The sequence below is a fragment of the Adiantum capillus-veneris genome, chromosome 6 (assembly GCF_014529385.1).
Source record: "Adiantum capillus-veneris isolate H3 chromosome 6, ASM1452938v2, whole genome shotgun sequence".
Classification (NCBI taxonomy): domain Eukaryota; kingdom Viridiplantae; phylum Streptophyta; class Polypodiopsida; order Polypodiales; family Pteridaceae; genus Adiantum; species Adiantum capillus-veneris.
In genome coordinates, this window is record NC_140936.1 from 153,791,312 (window position 1) to 153,804,216 (window position 12,905).

Here is a 12,905-nt window from a genome sequence, read left to right on the forward strand (position 1 = left end):
GTAGAAGAGATATTTGCGGCAGATGGTGTTCATGAGGTCTTCAAAGTAGAGACCAAAAGTGAAGATGGTCATGTCAGGTTGTACAATGTTTGTACTTGCAACCAGCCATCGTGCACATATCCAGACTTCATTGAACGGGTGTCGAAGAAAAAACCATATCTTGCATGTAAACATTTGTATTTTATTTATATGTGTGTCCTAGGGTTAAGCCAAAATGAGAACATGTTCATCCATCAACCAATTTTGACAGATGCTAATATCTTAAGGACACTGAGCCAAGGCCGGACCTATCCAGGCATGGACACATAACATTTGTCGTTTCTCACTTTTTGAATTTCAATTCACAAAATGGAAAACTCTACCAAGTTCTAATTTTATATCTTATGATGGCCACATTTTGGTACATTGTTTTGCAGTTTTTTTCAGATTTGGAAAGTGGTTGTTTATGTGTCACATCGTGAATAAAGTAATAATATAATATTCCCACAATTGCTATAAATTGAATTATTTTTGTAAAAGTGTCCACTAGCTACTGTAGCGTGCTTCTCTTACTTTTCACGATGTCCAACGATCTTGAGAATAAAATCAAGTCTGCGTGGGATGCCATGGAAGCCATTCCCAACAGAGAGGCGTTGTATGGAGCCGATTGGTTTAGGGAGGCTCTGAAGGCAACAATCAATGTGTATTTCCTCTATCATTGCCGCATAGAACTCAATATGTGGACCTTGCTCAGCTTGAACTAAAAGGGACAATTCGCTTTCTCTTGTTGGAAGAAGATTGGGCTCATCATAGAGGAGCATGAGGAGCAAATGACCCAGCAACTAGGGAATGTGGTGAATCTTCTTTTGCCCTTTCGAGGGTAGCACAACTACTCCTAAAACCAGGCCTTGAACGCTTCTTGCCTATGTAATGCAAGTGCAATAAAATGTAATGTTCTATGATTAATGGATGTTCTTGTTTCAAGTACCCTTGTCTCTGTTGTTTTTGAAACAATTTGAAAGGTGGAATATCTTTTTCTATGTCTCAACCTCCCTAATACCTCATTGTCTATCTCTACCCTCCGTCTCTCTCTCTCTCTCTCTTCTCTCTCTCTCTCTCTCTCTCTCTCTCTCTCTCTCTCTCTCTCTCTCTCTCAGAGAGATAGAGAGAAGAAAAAGAAGGAGTGGAGACTAGCAAAATTGTGCGAGAGAGATAGAGAAGGAGAAAGAGAGAATCTGTTTAGGAATCTGCTCGCTTGATTCCTAATGAGCCTCACCAAAAATTGCTCGCCTGGAAATATCCACCATCTACTTGTAGCCACTACAAGCATACAAAAATCTCACTCTTGCGAAAGTGTACACAGGAACACCAATCAGTGTCCAAAAACAACCATATGTCCATCAATGTGGGAGAAAAGTCAACCAAACAAGAGAGAATCACCGTCTCAATCTAATAACTGCAAATACATCAAAAGAGTGTATGGGAATTAAGCCAAAACTATGGCAAGAAATCAAAACAGAGTCTCCCCTGCAAAATGAGTAAAATCTCAATGCAAATCTCAAACCATAAACCATAACACTACTCAATGCCAATGAGTAGAAATTCCAAAATGGCTCCACAACGTGACATACAATGGCAATCCACACTCAACATACATCGATGGAGTGCTCACGCATAAATAAGTGCCAAAAGAGGTGCAATCCAAAAACTCATCAATGCAGAAACAATACAATCAAGAGAGCTCCCTGGCACACAAAAGTGCTCTCTTGAAATGCATGTAAAATGGGCATCAACCATGCACCATCACCATATGCAAATCTGCCTGCAAATATCATAAACCAAAGCACAAGATTGTTGCCAAAGTTTCCTGTGCAAACCTATGAAAGAAGCTTCACCTGTGTGCTCGAAAAATCGGGTCTGCTTAGATGGTCTGTAAACGTCAGCACAAGATTGTTGCCAAAGTTTCCTGTGAAAACCTATGAAAGAAGCTCCATCTGTGTGCTCGGAAAACCGCGTCTCTCAAGAAGCCGCTTCGATGGTCTGTAAACGCCTCCGTGTTTCTTTACCCAAATCTACCAAAAAATCTCAAACCTCAAGCTCTTCACAAGCTGAAATTGCATCTTCAACCTCAGAAATATATGCACCCAACGTTGAGCACCTGCCGTGCTTTCAAAAGTGCATCAAACTCGTACACTGCGTGAAAACAGAAAACCTAAAAAAAATTGTATACAACCAGTAGTTGAATATAAAAAAATTGATGAGAAATTTGCAAAAAGTTTCTTCTGTAAAGTTTCAGATCTAAAAAAAAAGGGTAGAGAGCTGAGGGAATGGGCATGAAATGAGTTGTTTTTACAGGTCAAAACAGACGTGTAAAAATATGCAACTGTCTACAATCGACCTGCAGACGGTCTGCCAAACTTACAACAAAATTGGTGCATATTTAGAAAAACTTTCAACTGGAAAGTTGTAGACCACAATGTTCTAGTAAAGATCTTGAAAAACAAGCTGAAAAATGACTTTCTACTCCGTCAAATTTTTGTTGCAAAACAGTGTTGTTGCATACACAGTTTTTAGGGCAACACCTTCACCTATACAAAATCTTCCACACTCTCTTTTGAGCTTTCACAAGAGCAAACATCACTCTCAGCTGAGTTTCCACAAGCTCCCATTGTGTTTCTCACAAAGCTTCCAAGATTTTTTGATCTCCCCACCACCAAGAGTGAGCAAGCTATCACCTCGACGCTCTCAACATTGTCGTGATCTCCATGATCGTTTTGTGCGCTCTGATACCAATTGTGAGTGCATGAATGTAGTGCATGTGTGGATGGAGAGAGAGAGAGAGAGAGAGAGAGAGAGAGAACGTAATGTGGGTGGAGCAGCTCACCACAATGTGTGTGAGAGAGCCCCTTATTTTTCTATCTAGTAAAGAATATGGTGTGTACAAGTGATGGGCGGTCGGACGCCTCTGGCATGTTCGAACGGGGTAAGAGGCACACAACCTTTACCCCAACACCTTTTGGCTTGACCAATGCCCCAACTATGTTTATGACATGTATGCATAGTGTTCTAAAACCATACATGGGCATGTTTGTTATCATCTTTCTTTATGACATCCTTGTCTATAGTGCTACCAAACAGGAGCATTTACAAAATTTTCTAAACTCATTCAACTTATTATGTCAACACAAGTTGTATGCCAAGGAGAGAAAGCATGATTTTCTCAAAAGTGCACACTACCTTGATCACAAAGTCCGATAAAATCCGGGAGTGATTCCAGTTCCTGGTGATGTACAAAAGTAATGGCATTCATCCTAGGCCATCTAGATAATGCGTCCGCAACCACATTCTTTCTCCTAGCCGTATGAAGGATCTAGAAGTGAAGCATGGAAAAAAAGTTGGCCCATCTCATCTGCTTCTCAAATAGTTTTTGTTGTGTGAGAAAATACTATAAACTCCGATGATCAATTTTGATCACAAAATCCGCTCCTAGAAGATAATGCTTCCAGGTATACAAGGCATGAATCACAACCATAAGTTCCTTCCCATAGATTGAGGCATGCAATTCTACATCTTTAAGCCATCTACTTTTATAAGCCACTACATGCGCTTCTTGGATAAGCATTGCGCCGATGCAATCGCTTGAAGCATCGCAATGAACCTCGAATGGTTTCTTTAAGTTTGGCACTATCCAAAAAAGGTCCATGGATTAATGAATACTTTAGCTCGCCAAAGGTGCCTCCCCATTTGAAAGGGATCTTCTTCCTTGTTAGGTCATGGAGTGGTCCTGCTACTTGAGCAAAGTCTCATATAAACCTTTGATAATAGAAACATAATCCCAAAAAGCTACGTACATCATGTACCGTCGTGGGAGTTGGCCACTCTTGTACCATCTAGATCTTGGCACGATCCATACTCACGTGGTTTGCAATGCGTAAGAAGATTGAATGAATGTCCAATGAATTAAGAATAGAAATTAGATAAGCATCATAAACTCACTCAAGTATGATTTTTAATTCCATAAGCACCTTTTGTAGATGGTCTACATCAGGGACTACAAGATGTGCGGAAACCACTCCAACAGTCCCAATATCCACCATGTCCACAACTGAGTGTGCCGAGACTGCCTCACATGAAAAATGTGATGAAATGCTGGGGACCAATCTCATTTAAACATCATGCATTGACTTTTATTTGTGTTTTTTACCTAGTGGAAAGGAACCAAGTGGTTCAAAGGCCTCATTGTGTTTGTTCCCATTCTTGAAAAGAGAGGGTTGCTTGAATGAGCAATCATATGTTATCCTTCTTCTCTTTTGTAGACCATCCCTAAGATCCCTTATTCATGTTTTAAGGAATAGTAACCTTTAAAAAATTTAACTCGATGATAGAGATGGAGTTCAACATGATATGCAAACACATTATAGCCTCATTTGAAATGGAGATTTAGCTCTCCATGGCTCAAGCCATGGTTGCCTTGGAAGTAAGAAAGTTGTGGAAAGTGTGTTTTCAAGGATCTGGAGAGATAAGTATTGAGAATAAAACCTAAGGCAATATATTCATCCTTTTATATTCTGGCGTGAGTCTAAGATTATGATTTATATAAGAGAAAACAATCTTTTACCAAAGGCCCAAATATATCTAGTATGAGGAGGGAGAAAACAAACACTTCCTCTGAAATGTTATTAAATCTATTTGAATGTGGTAGGTCATCCGTGACAATGCGAACAACCTACTATCGTCCAAAAGGTACAAACTTCAAGAGATTATGTGACTAAGTGACACTATGTTTAGGTGCTTATGTAGAGACATCATCTCTCTCTTGGCATTGAAAGGAGTTGACATGGCCATGGAACTAAGCCAAAACCCTCGGCTAACCATGGCTAAAATATCCCGACCTGAGAAAATTGTTTCACAATGGCTGGGCACAGCCACAAAACAACCCTCACTCCCTATAGGTAGCTATAAACATCTCGACCTCAAAAAAGGATAAAAAGGGACTGTGTGTGGTGTTGCATCTCTTTGATTTTAGTTCCTAGTTGGGTGAAAGCATGATAAGGTGGTCTCAACAAAAAGCTTGTTCCGGACACAACTAGCTTAGCTCCTTACTAGCTTTTCTTTTAGAGTTTATCACATACCCTATGATGCTATATACCATTTGAAAGATCTTGATGAGTAGATTTTAAAACTCTAGCCTCTGTAAAATTTCAACATATTTGACAAAAAATTTAATCGTACACCCAACTTTTTTTAGGACCAAACTAAATAGTTAGTTAGTGTTCCACCTTAGCATGCATTTAGCCAATTGAAGAGTTACGAGTTTGTAGTATGTAATTAGCCTCTCGCAACTTGGGCTTTAAAGAAGCATGAGATGAAGCTCTTTCACCTATTATTGCTTAGCAAGAATCTAACTTGATCCTCACAACCATTTGTGTTTACTACACTATCCCACCTCTTGTCCTCTTATGTTCATAGAAAAATTGTTGCCTCGGACTTACCATGTAGGATAACTACATATCATGTTTTGTAATTGCAAGTTGCTCCCTTCTACTTAATGCAACCATTCCTTTTTGAAGCATATGTTAAAACATCAATTCCTATTGATGAGGTGAATTGTACATTATCATGAACTTAAGCTAAGGTGGAATTGCATTCCCTCAGTTCCCTAGCTAGTGTGTCACACTTCTTTTGTAACAGATTTGTAGGTGCATCAAAGGATAGAAGAGATCACACTTGAAACCACTTTGAAAGTCAGCTTCAAGAAAAGTTGTATGTTGAAGAGATGATTATGTTTGCAAAATGACTAGATATGGAGGGCAATTTGATCTTTTAATCTTTTTTATTCGAGGGGAGTGACATCATTGAAACGGCTCTTTGCAGTATAACATCAATCTCCTCCATAGCAGAACATTTAATGAGCATCACCCAATAACCTAGCAATGATATCATAGTCCCTAGTGTCAACACATAACGAAATGAAATGAAATATTTATGTACATCTATAGCCTAGAAGACCTAGGAGAGTAGCAACATTGTCATATGATTCAAATTTTTAATATGAATGCCTAAGGTAACTATTGCCTAAAATATATCGAGATAAGAAAGTATTATAGCCAAGGTGGGTAGCCTTTCTCCCAAAACGTGATCTCTCAGATAGGTTGCCACTTCAAGTTACATCACAAACTTTCATGAGTAGCTACACCATGGCATCAATCTCCTCCTCTGTAAAGGAAGGGTGGAAGGTTTTTAAAAGACACCCAAACTATAAACGTAGCATGTAAATACTGGTGTTATTAGTAATCTCTTGAGCACACATGATATTTCTGACAATGACTTCCCCAAGAAGGTCATGCACCGTTCCTCATGATGATCACAATTCCATCTTTATGAACAATCTATTTTCCCACCTTTGTAGTCTCAACAATATATGATGCTTGACTATGAGTGAGCACTTTACCCAAAAATGTTTTGTCACCCTTCAAGGCACATGTGATGGGTTTTGGAGTTAGGTTTTTTGTATTTAGGTCAGTGAGGCAATTGGCCGTTCACGAAGGCACTTCAGGGCCATTTGTGTAGAAGCATCTCACTCCACCATCTCCTTTAATCTCCCTTCATTGTCCTGCTTAGTTTGCTTTACTTAAAATTGTGCATTGCTAATTATCCAACCACTAATCCAATGTGGTTATAACATGTCAATGTAAGAAAATTCTTTGTCAAAATCAACAACCTTCATATAAGTAATTTCTCCATTGAGGCATCCTATCTTACTCTCCATGTGCATATTGGCCCTTTTCCCAATTTTTTCGATAAAGCGATCGCATCTTCTTTCGTACTCTTTCCAATCCACAATTCATACATTTCAAGCTAGTTCGTTCCTTCTCTTCTCTTTCTCCAATTTATCATATAAAGAATAGGAGAAGAAAAGGAGCTAGCTTTTTACTTTTTAGCAAGTTTTATCCACTTTATCTATGCCTTCAATCCTTCTCAACAACTGACTTCAGCAATTGCTCCTGGGAGATCTTAGTATCTTGTCCACACATGCAATTTTCTAACTTTGATTTCCAAGATTCAAAAGTAGAAGTGCATCGTATAATCTTTTCGCACTTCATACTTCACCCATGTTCTCAGAATTGACCATCTGCCTTAGATCATGTGGTGAATACCTCAACTAGAAGCATTTGTTTCTGGAGAGGGAGAGGGGAAAGAAAGGACTGCCAGGGGCAGGGGATATACATACTAATGTCTCTAATAAGCCAATGTGAAACAGATTGTACAATGCAAGATGTCTCTCATGGAGGCAAAACAAAACAAGCCTCAAGCTAAAGGCTAATTCTTGCTTTCCTTAAACTACACTGAGACTGCCCGATATACAAGCTGTCCTAGCAAATCTCTCTCAGTACAGGATCTCCTGGGAAGATGTATGTTGCATGAAGGGGATGCCTTGGCATGTGTGGGAGTGGGAATCTCACTTCGATCACCATTGCTCTATCCAGTGCATACCTCTATCCATGGTGAAGGTAGCAGGGTGTTACTAATTGTACTTGTGCTCGGGTGTGACAATGAAGAAGTTGGTAACTGTGCTATGCCTAGATAAGCCAAGCCTATGTTGTTCAACATCTGTGGAGTTTCAAGAGGATGAACCCAAAACATCTCCTATCCAGTGCATGACTTGCCGTAGTGAAACAAATCCTCTTGATACACGCAACACCAATTCCCCCAAATATCTTAGTACACCGAGCATTTGCAAATGTAATGCCCATCCGTTTGAGAGAGAGATTTCTTGATTTTGCATTGAATTTCTACATTAAGGTCCTTCCTGAGTAACTAAAGCATCATCTGTAAGTATGTGCACGTGCCCATGGAAGTGCAAAAAGAGTATATACTCATTCACCTTTCATACAGCAACCCTTTCTGAATTCTAAAGCTGCTTTACAATGGTAATTTGGTATTAAAGAGTTCTGAGTCGACAAACGGCATCATTGAAGAGCTTGTCTGACAAGTTCCATAGGTCAGCCGCAAATTGAGTATTGTAGGATAATGTAGAGGACGCTACCCTACACCCTTCTCCTCCAAAGAAGTATTCTCCTGACACACTCTGCATAAGAAACGCAGAAAAATACAGGCTAAGAAAATTGACAAACTACACATGGGGGCACATTTATGGTAGTCACGTTATGGTTCAAGCAGAAAATTCAATCTATGATGAGACTATGAAGCTTATAAACATGAGAGAAGCCTTGGGTAATGAGAAGCCTAGCAGCACAAGGAAATTTAAAACCATAATTATTCGGAAACACGGACCTTTTCCGACAATAAATTTTATATTGTGGATTTCTCTTGGACGGAAATATCATTGCATGCTCAATAAAAAAAATTGAAACTGGCGCTAATTAGAATACATACTGGAGGAGCCAAAGCTGCATTGACCACAGCTTTGCATCCCACTGTAGGTGATTGAAGGAGAAATGCACTTCTTAGCAAGATAAATATGCATGTTGAGAACCACGTCGGAAGCTCTCTGAAAATAGCTGTCTGTACTATTCCTGGGTCTGCAACGCTGTTTATGACGAGCAGAACAACACACCACATTACAGGTCTTTTTGAGCCAGATGCATGCTTTATAGACAACAAAGGAGAACAATATTTGGGAAGCAAGGCTGTACTTCACATGTGACACGAATCTATATTACTCACACAGCAGTTACTTGCATTGGCAATGTTCCAGTAGAGAGACGTCGATGCAACTCATATGTAAACATTACCATAAACACTGCAAAAGCACCCAAACAACAGTTCAATCTTCTCTTCTATACTCAAAACAAACAATGCAAAAAAGAAACCATTACACTTTGATGTTTCGTATATGTAGGCAATCTGGTAAACTGGAACTTTTGATGAATGCATTCTTTTCTGCACCTCTCTCCTCAGAAGAAGGGAAAAGAGCCCATCAAAATTTTGAACTGTTGTAACAAAGCTGGAGCTAATTCAGTGCATGGTAGCTTTTGGAAAACATATTCAGCAAGAAATGGGAGTAAATTCTTACCACAAAGGTGTGTAAATGATCCTACATTTACTATGCGTGCAGGCACTCTACTTCTTTGTAGAAGGGGTAGAAGCGATCGAGTGAGAAAATAATGTCCAAGATAATTGGTGGAAATTAGACTGCACAGAATAAACCCGTAATGTATCAACAAAACTGTCCATCAAGTCCGCTTCATGTACACACAGGCATATGTGTGGATACACGACTGCTGTAACTTGCGTTCTAGGCATGCCACAACAAATGAAAAAGACCAAGCTCTCTCTCTCTCTCTCTCTCTCTCTCTCTCTCTCTCTCTCTCTCTCTCTCTCTCTCTCTACATACCCGCTATACATTTGCACCAGAGACTGACTCAGTGTATACAGAGGAGATCTATAGCCCTCTATGCACAGCTGGTCCTGGCCTCTCAGTGGAGGAGTGCACCACTTTACTGACTGAGACACTGCATGGTGCAGCATCAGAGGCATAAACACACTCAGCCGGGTCGTAGGTGACATTCTGGGAGCATGCCCCAGAATAGTTGGTATGATGAGGAGTGCAGAGAGATGAGAGCCCAGCTCTGGAGAGATTTTCTTTTAGGAGTCATCACTTACAGACAGTCTCTGATTGCTTCCCGGCGCCTTGTGCGACGGAAGAAACGAGCTTACTTGGCCCAGATGGAGCGAGACTTGTACCAGTTGTTCTTGAGTAGAAACTCAAAAGAGGCATGTCGACTCTTTCGTGAGTACTCCCCTCCCCCAGTAATTACTTCTCATGATCTGTGGGGCCAGTATGCAACATCGATATATACGGTTCTTGGACAGGACCCCCTTCCAAATCCTACAGAGCCATGCCCACCTACCAGCACCTTCTTTACCACTGAGATGGTAAAGAGAGCCATTGACAGGATGAGGACCAACAAGGCATATGATCATGATGGTCTAGTAGCAGAGCACTTCATACATGCTAGAGATATGATGGTAGAGGTTCTTGCAGTGTTGTTCAATCGTGCCATGTGTGAGGGTTACCTGAGAGTTGGAGGTGGTCTACTATTGTGCCTATCTTCAAGGCAGGTAATCCTACACAGCCTCGGAATTACCGCACTATTATGGTTGGGCACACATTGGCACGGTTGTATGCATCCATTCTTGAGAAACAGTTGAGTAATTGGGCAGAGGGTGAGGGTGTACGGGCAAAGCCAGGCCGGTTTTAGGAGGGGTTTCTCCACTCTTGATCATATTCTGACACTCGGTGCCATCATTGAGGAGGGCAGGTCACACAGGAGACGGATTTATTGTAGCTTTGTGGATTTCCGCAAGCATTTGACATGGTATCGAGAGCTCGTTTGATGCGCAGACTACAGGAGATGGGGGTAGCCATTGTGTTGATTTGGGGATTATGGCTCTGTACAGATCAGTGATGGGACATGTACGCACTTCGGAGGGGATTTCTGATTTAGTTCACTCCACCATTGGGGTGAAACAGGGTTGCCCATTGTCTCCTACTCTATTTGGTATGTATGTTGATGAGGTGTTCGATTACATTGACAGAGAGGGTGATAGAGGTGCCCAACTGGTAGGGACGTGGATCCCATTGTTGTCATATGCTGATGATATTATGTTGATCTCTGACTCACCAGACAGCTGGATGCATTACACAGTTTTGCAAAGGATAGTGGATTATCTGTAAACATTGGTAAAACCAAGGTTATTGTGTTTAAAACCACACCACAGTGGACCAGGAGATCAGCATCGACTTTCATATATGGTCAGGAGATTGTAGAGTATACAGATGCATGCACTTACCTTGGGGTTGTCTTCACATGGCCGAGGTTTTCTTTGGGGAGAGCAGCAGAGACTAGACTAACTAGAGCTTATGCGGCCTTGGAAGCTTCGAGAGGATGTGTTCGCAGGTTCAATTCCAGGAACCTCGGACAAAGTTATGGCTCTTTGATACTTTAGTAGCCTCAACTGTGTTGTATGGGGTGATATGGGGACCTTCGGTAGGCCAGGATGGTTCAAGACGTATGGTATAGAGAGCATCTTCTCCACCTCACATGAGATGGGTTTGTGATTCGACCCAGACACACACATGTCTCATGGTTCGCGGTGTGCCATTGGTCAAATACGCACATCCTCACATCACTGGAACTGGTAGATTCAAGAGTTCAGAGCAGACACAGAGATATGCCGCTATGCCAGCTAGGCACAGACAGAGACAGAGCTACATTACATATGTCATTGCACAGTGTATTAAGAGATACGGGGCCGTTTCCACTGCTTATTCATAGAGGGTTTCGGTCCTTTCTCCAGGGTTATGAGTTATGAGGATCAGAGATGTCGGGCTATATCTACTTGAGCTACACAGATAGAGACACACTGTCACTGGGGAGAGCTAGAGAAAGACAGTCCAGACAGATTACAGGTTTCTTTTCACTAGATATGGGACAGCCAGAAGAGCAGCCATCACTGCAGAGCTCGGCCCACACTCATCCGACCACTACCAGCACTCTCATCGAGCACTGGAGCTACGACGACGGCCATGATTGAGGGAGGGACTACATAGCATCAACGGAGATTACAACAAAAAGATTCGAGCTCATACTCTCTCGACATCAGAGTATAGATGATGGATTCTAGTAGTAGTAGTATTTTTGTTCTATTTCTTTTGTACCCAAACATGGTATCAGATTCACTATTTTGTAACAGATTGGTCTCATAGATCATTTTGACCTTTTGAAGACGTTAATAAAACATTTCATTTCATTTCTCTCTCTCTCTCTTAGCCATTGAGCTTGGGAGAGCTAGACACACACACCCACCACCACGGAGAGCCACCACGACATCGGCAGAGGCTCCATCAAAGGATCATGACTATTCTAGCACGACATGAGAGACGTCTAGTACAAAGGTGGACATTGACGATACTCTTCAGCAACTGATGCACTACATCCTTGGACAGCGCCCGATGCCGGGCATCCTCAAATACTGATGTTTATGTTAGCTTTTATTTTACTTCTTTTTATTTAGTACCCAGACACTGTATTAGATCCACCAAGATTGTATAAGTTTGGTCTCACAGGTCATTTTGGTCTTTTGAAGACATTTAATATACCATTTCATTTCTCTCTTTGTGAAAAAGTGGTTGTATACTATGTACAAAGAGAACGTTGGGGATCCTCAAAGGCCCATCACCCAAAGGATGTAGACGAGAGTACAAAGCGGTGCCATGGGTACATTAGGTGACCTGTATGAAAAATGCAAAATGAACCACTGGGGAGGTGCCGAGTGCCATGAAATGTGTCCACAGTCCATACTGAAAAGAACTCAGGATCTGGCCCATGTCCTGAGAAAAGAGTATCTACGCCTCTAGAGAAGCCTGTTGAAGTATCCCACCGGCTGCAAAGTTTATGCAGCAACTCAGTCCAAATAGCTGTCAAAGTGGTCAATGTCGGGGAAGACTATGAGCCCAGAATGTGAGTACAACGAGCCTTTCACGTGATTCATAAAGCGATGCTACAGATCGTAGTAAAAACTGCATCCCTCTAAGAGAAGTCCAGCTGATGCACAGTGTTTTAAACCATTTGTATTTTTCATATTCAATTCCAATGAAAGCATTTGCAATATTACCCATAACTTGTCGACGAGGAATGAATCCATACTGAGCTGGATGTATACCAGAGAACAAATGATCTTTGACATAAGTAGCTATCATTTTCTACAACAATATATAAATGACTAGCATAAGTGTGATAGGACGCCAATGTGAGAAGGATTCACATAGCGCTTGCTTGGGCAGCAATTTCACCAATCCCTCTTTCCACAATTGCGGCAAAGATTGCGTAGTTCATGCATAATTTATCATGAAAAGTAGAGGCTGCTTAAGGCACTCCCAAAAGCGGAGGAAAAAATCA

The 12,905-nt window shown here is 41.2% G+C and overlaps 1 pseudogene across 1 annotated transcript; it reads right to left on the reverse strand.

Annotated features, from left to right (window-relative positions):
• Nucleotides 1-7,739: 7,739 nt before the first annotated feature.
• On the reverse strand, nucleotides 7,740-9,176 carry LOC147456524 (uncharacterized; annotated as a pseudogene). Its single transcript, XR_015188301.1, has 5 exons — nucleotides 9,017-9,176; nucleotides 8,820-8,933; nucleotides 8,668-8,743; nucleotides 8,377-8,530; nucleotides 7,740-8,068 (listed from the first exon to the last, which is right to left on the reverse strand). The product of XR_015188301.1 is annotated as an uncharacterized LOC147456524 (transcript).
• Nucleotides 9,177-12,905: the final 3,729 nt, after the last annotated feature.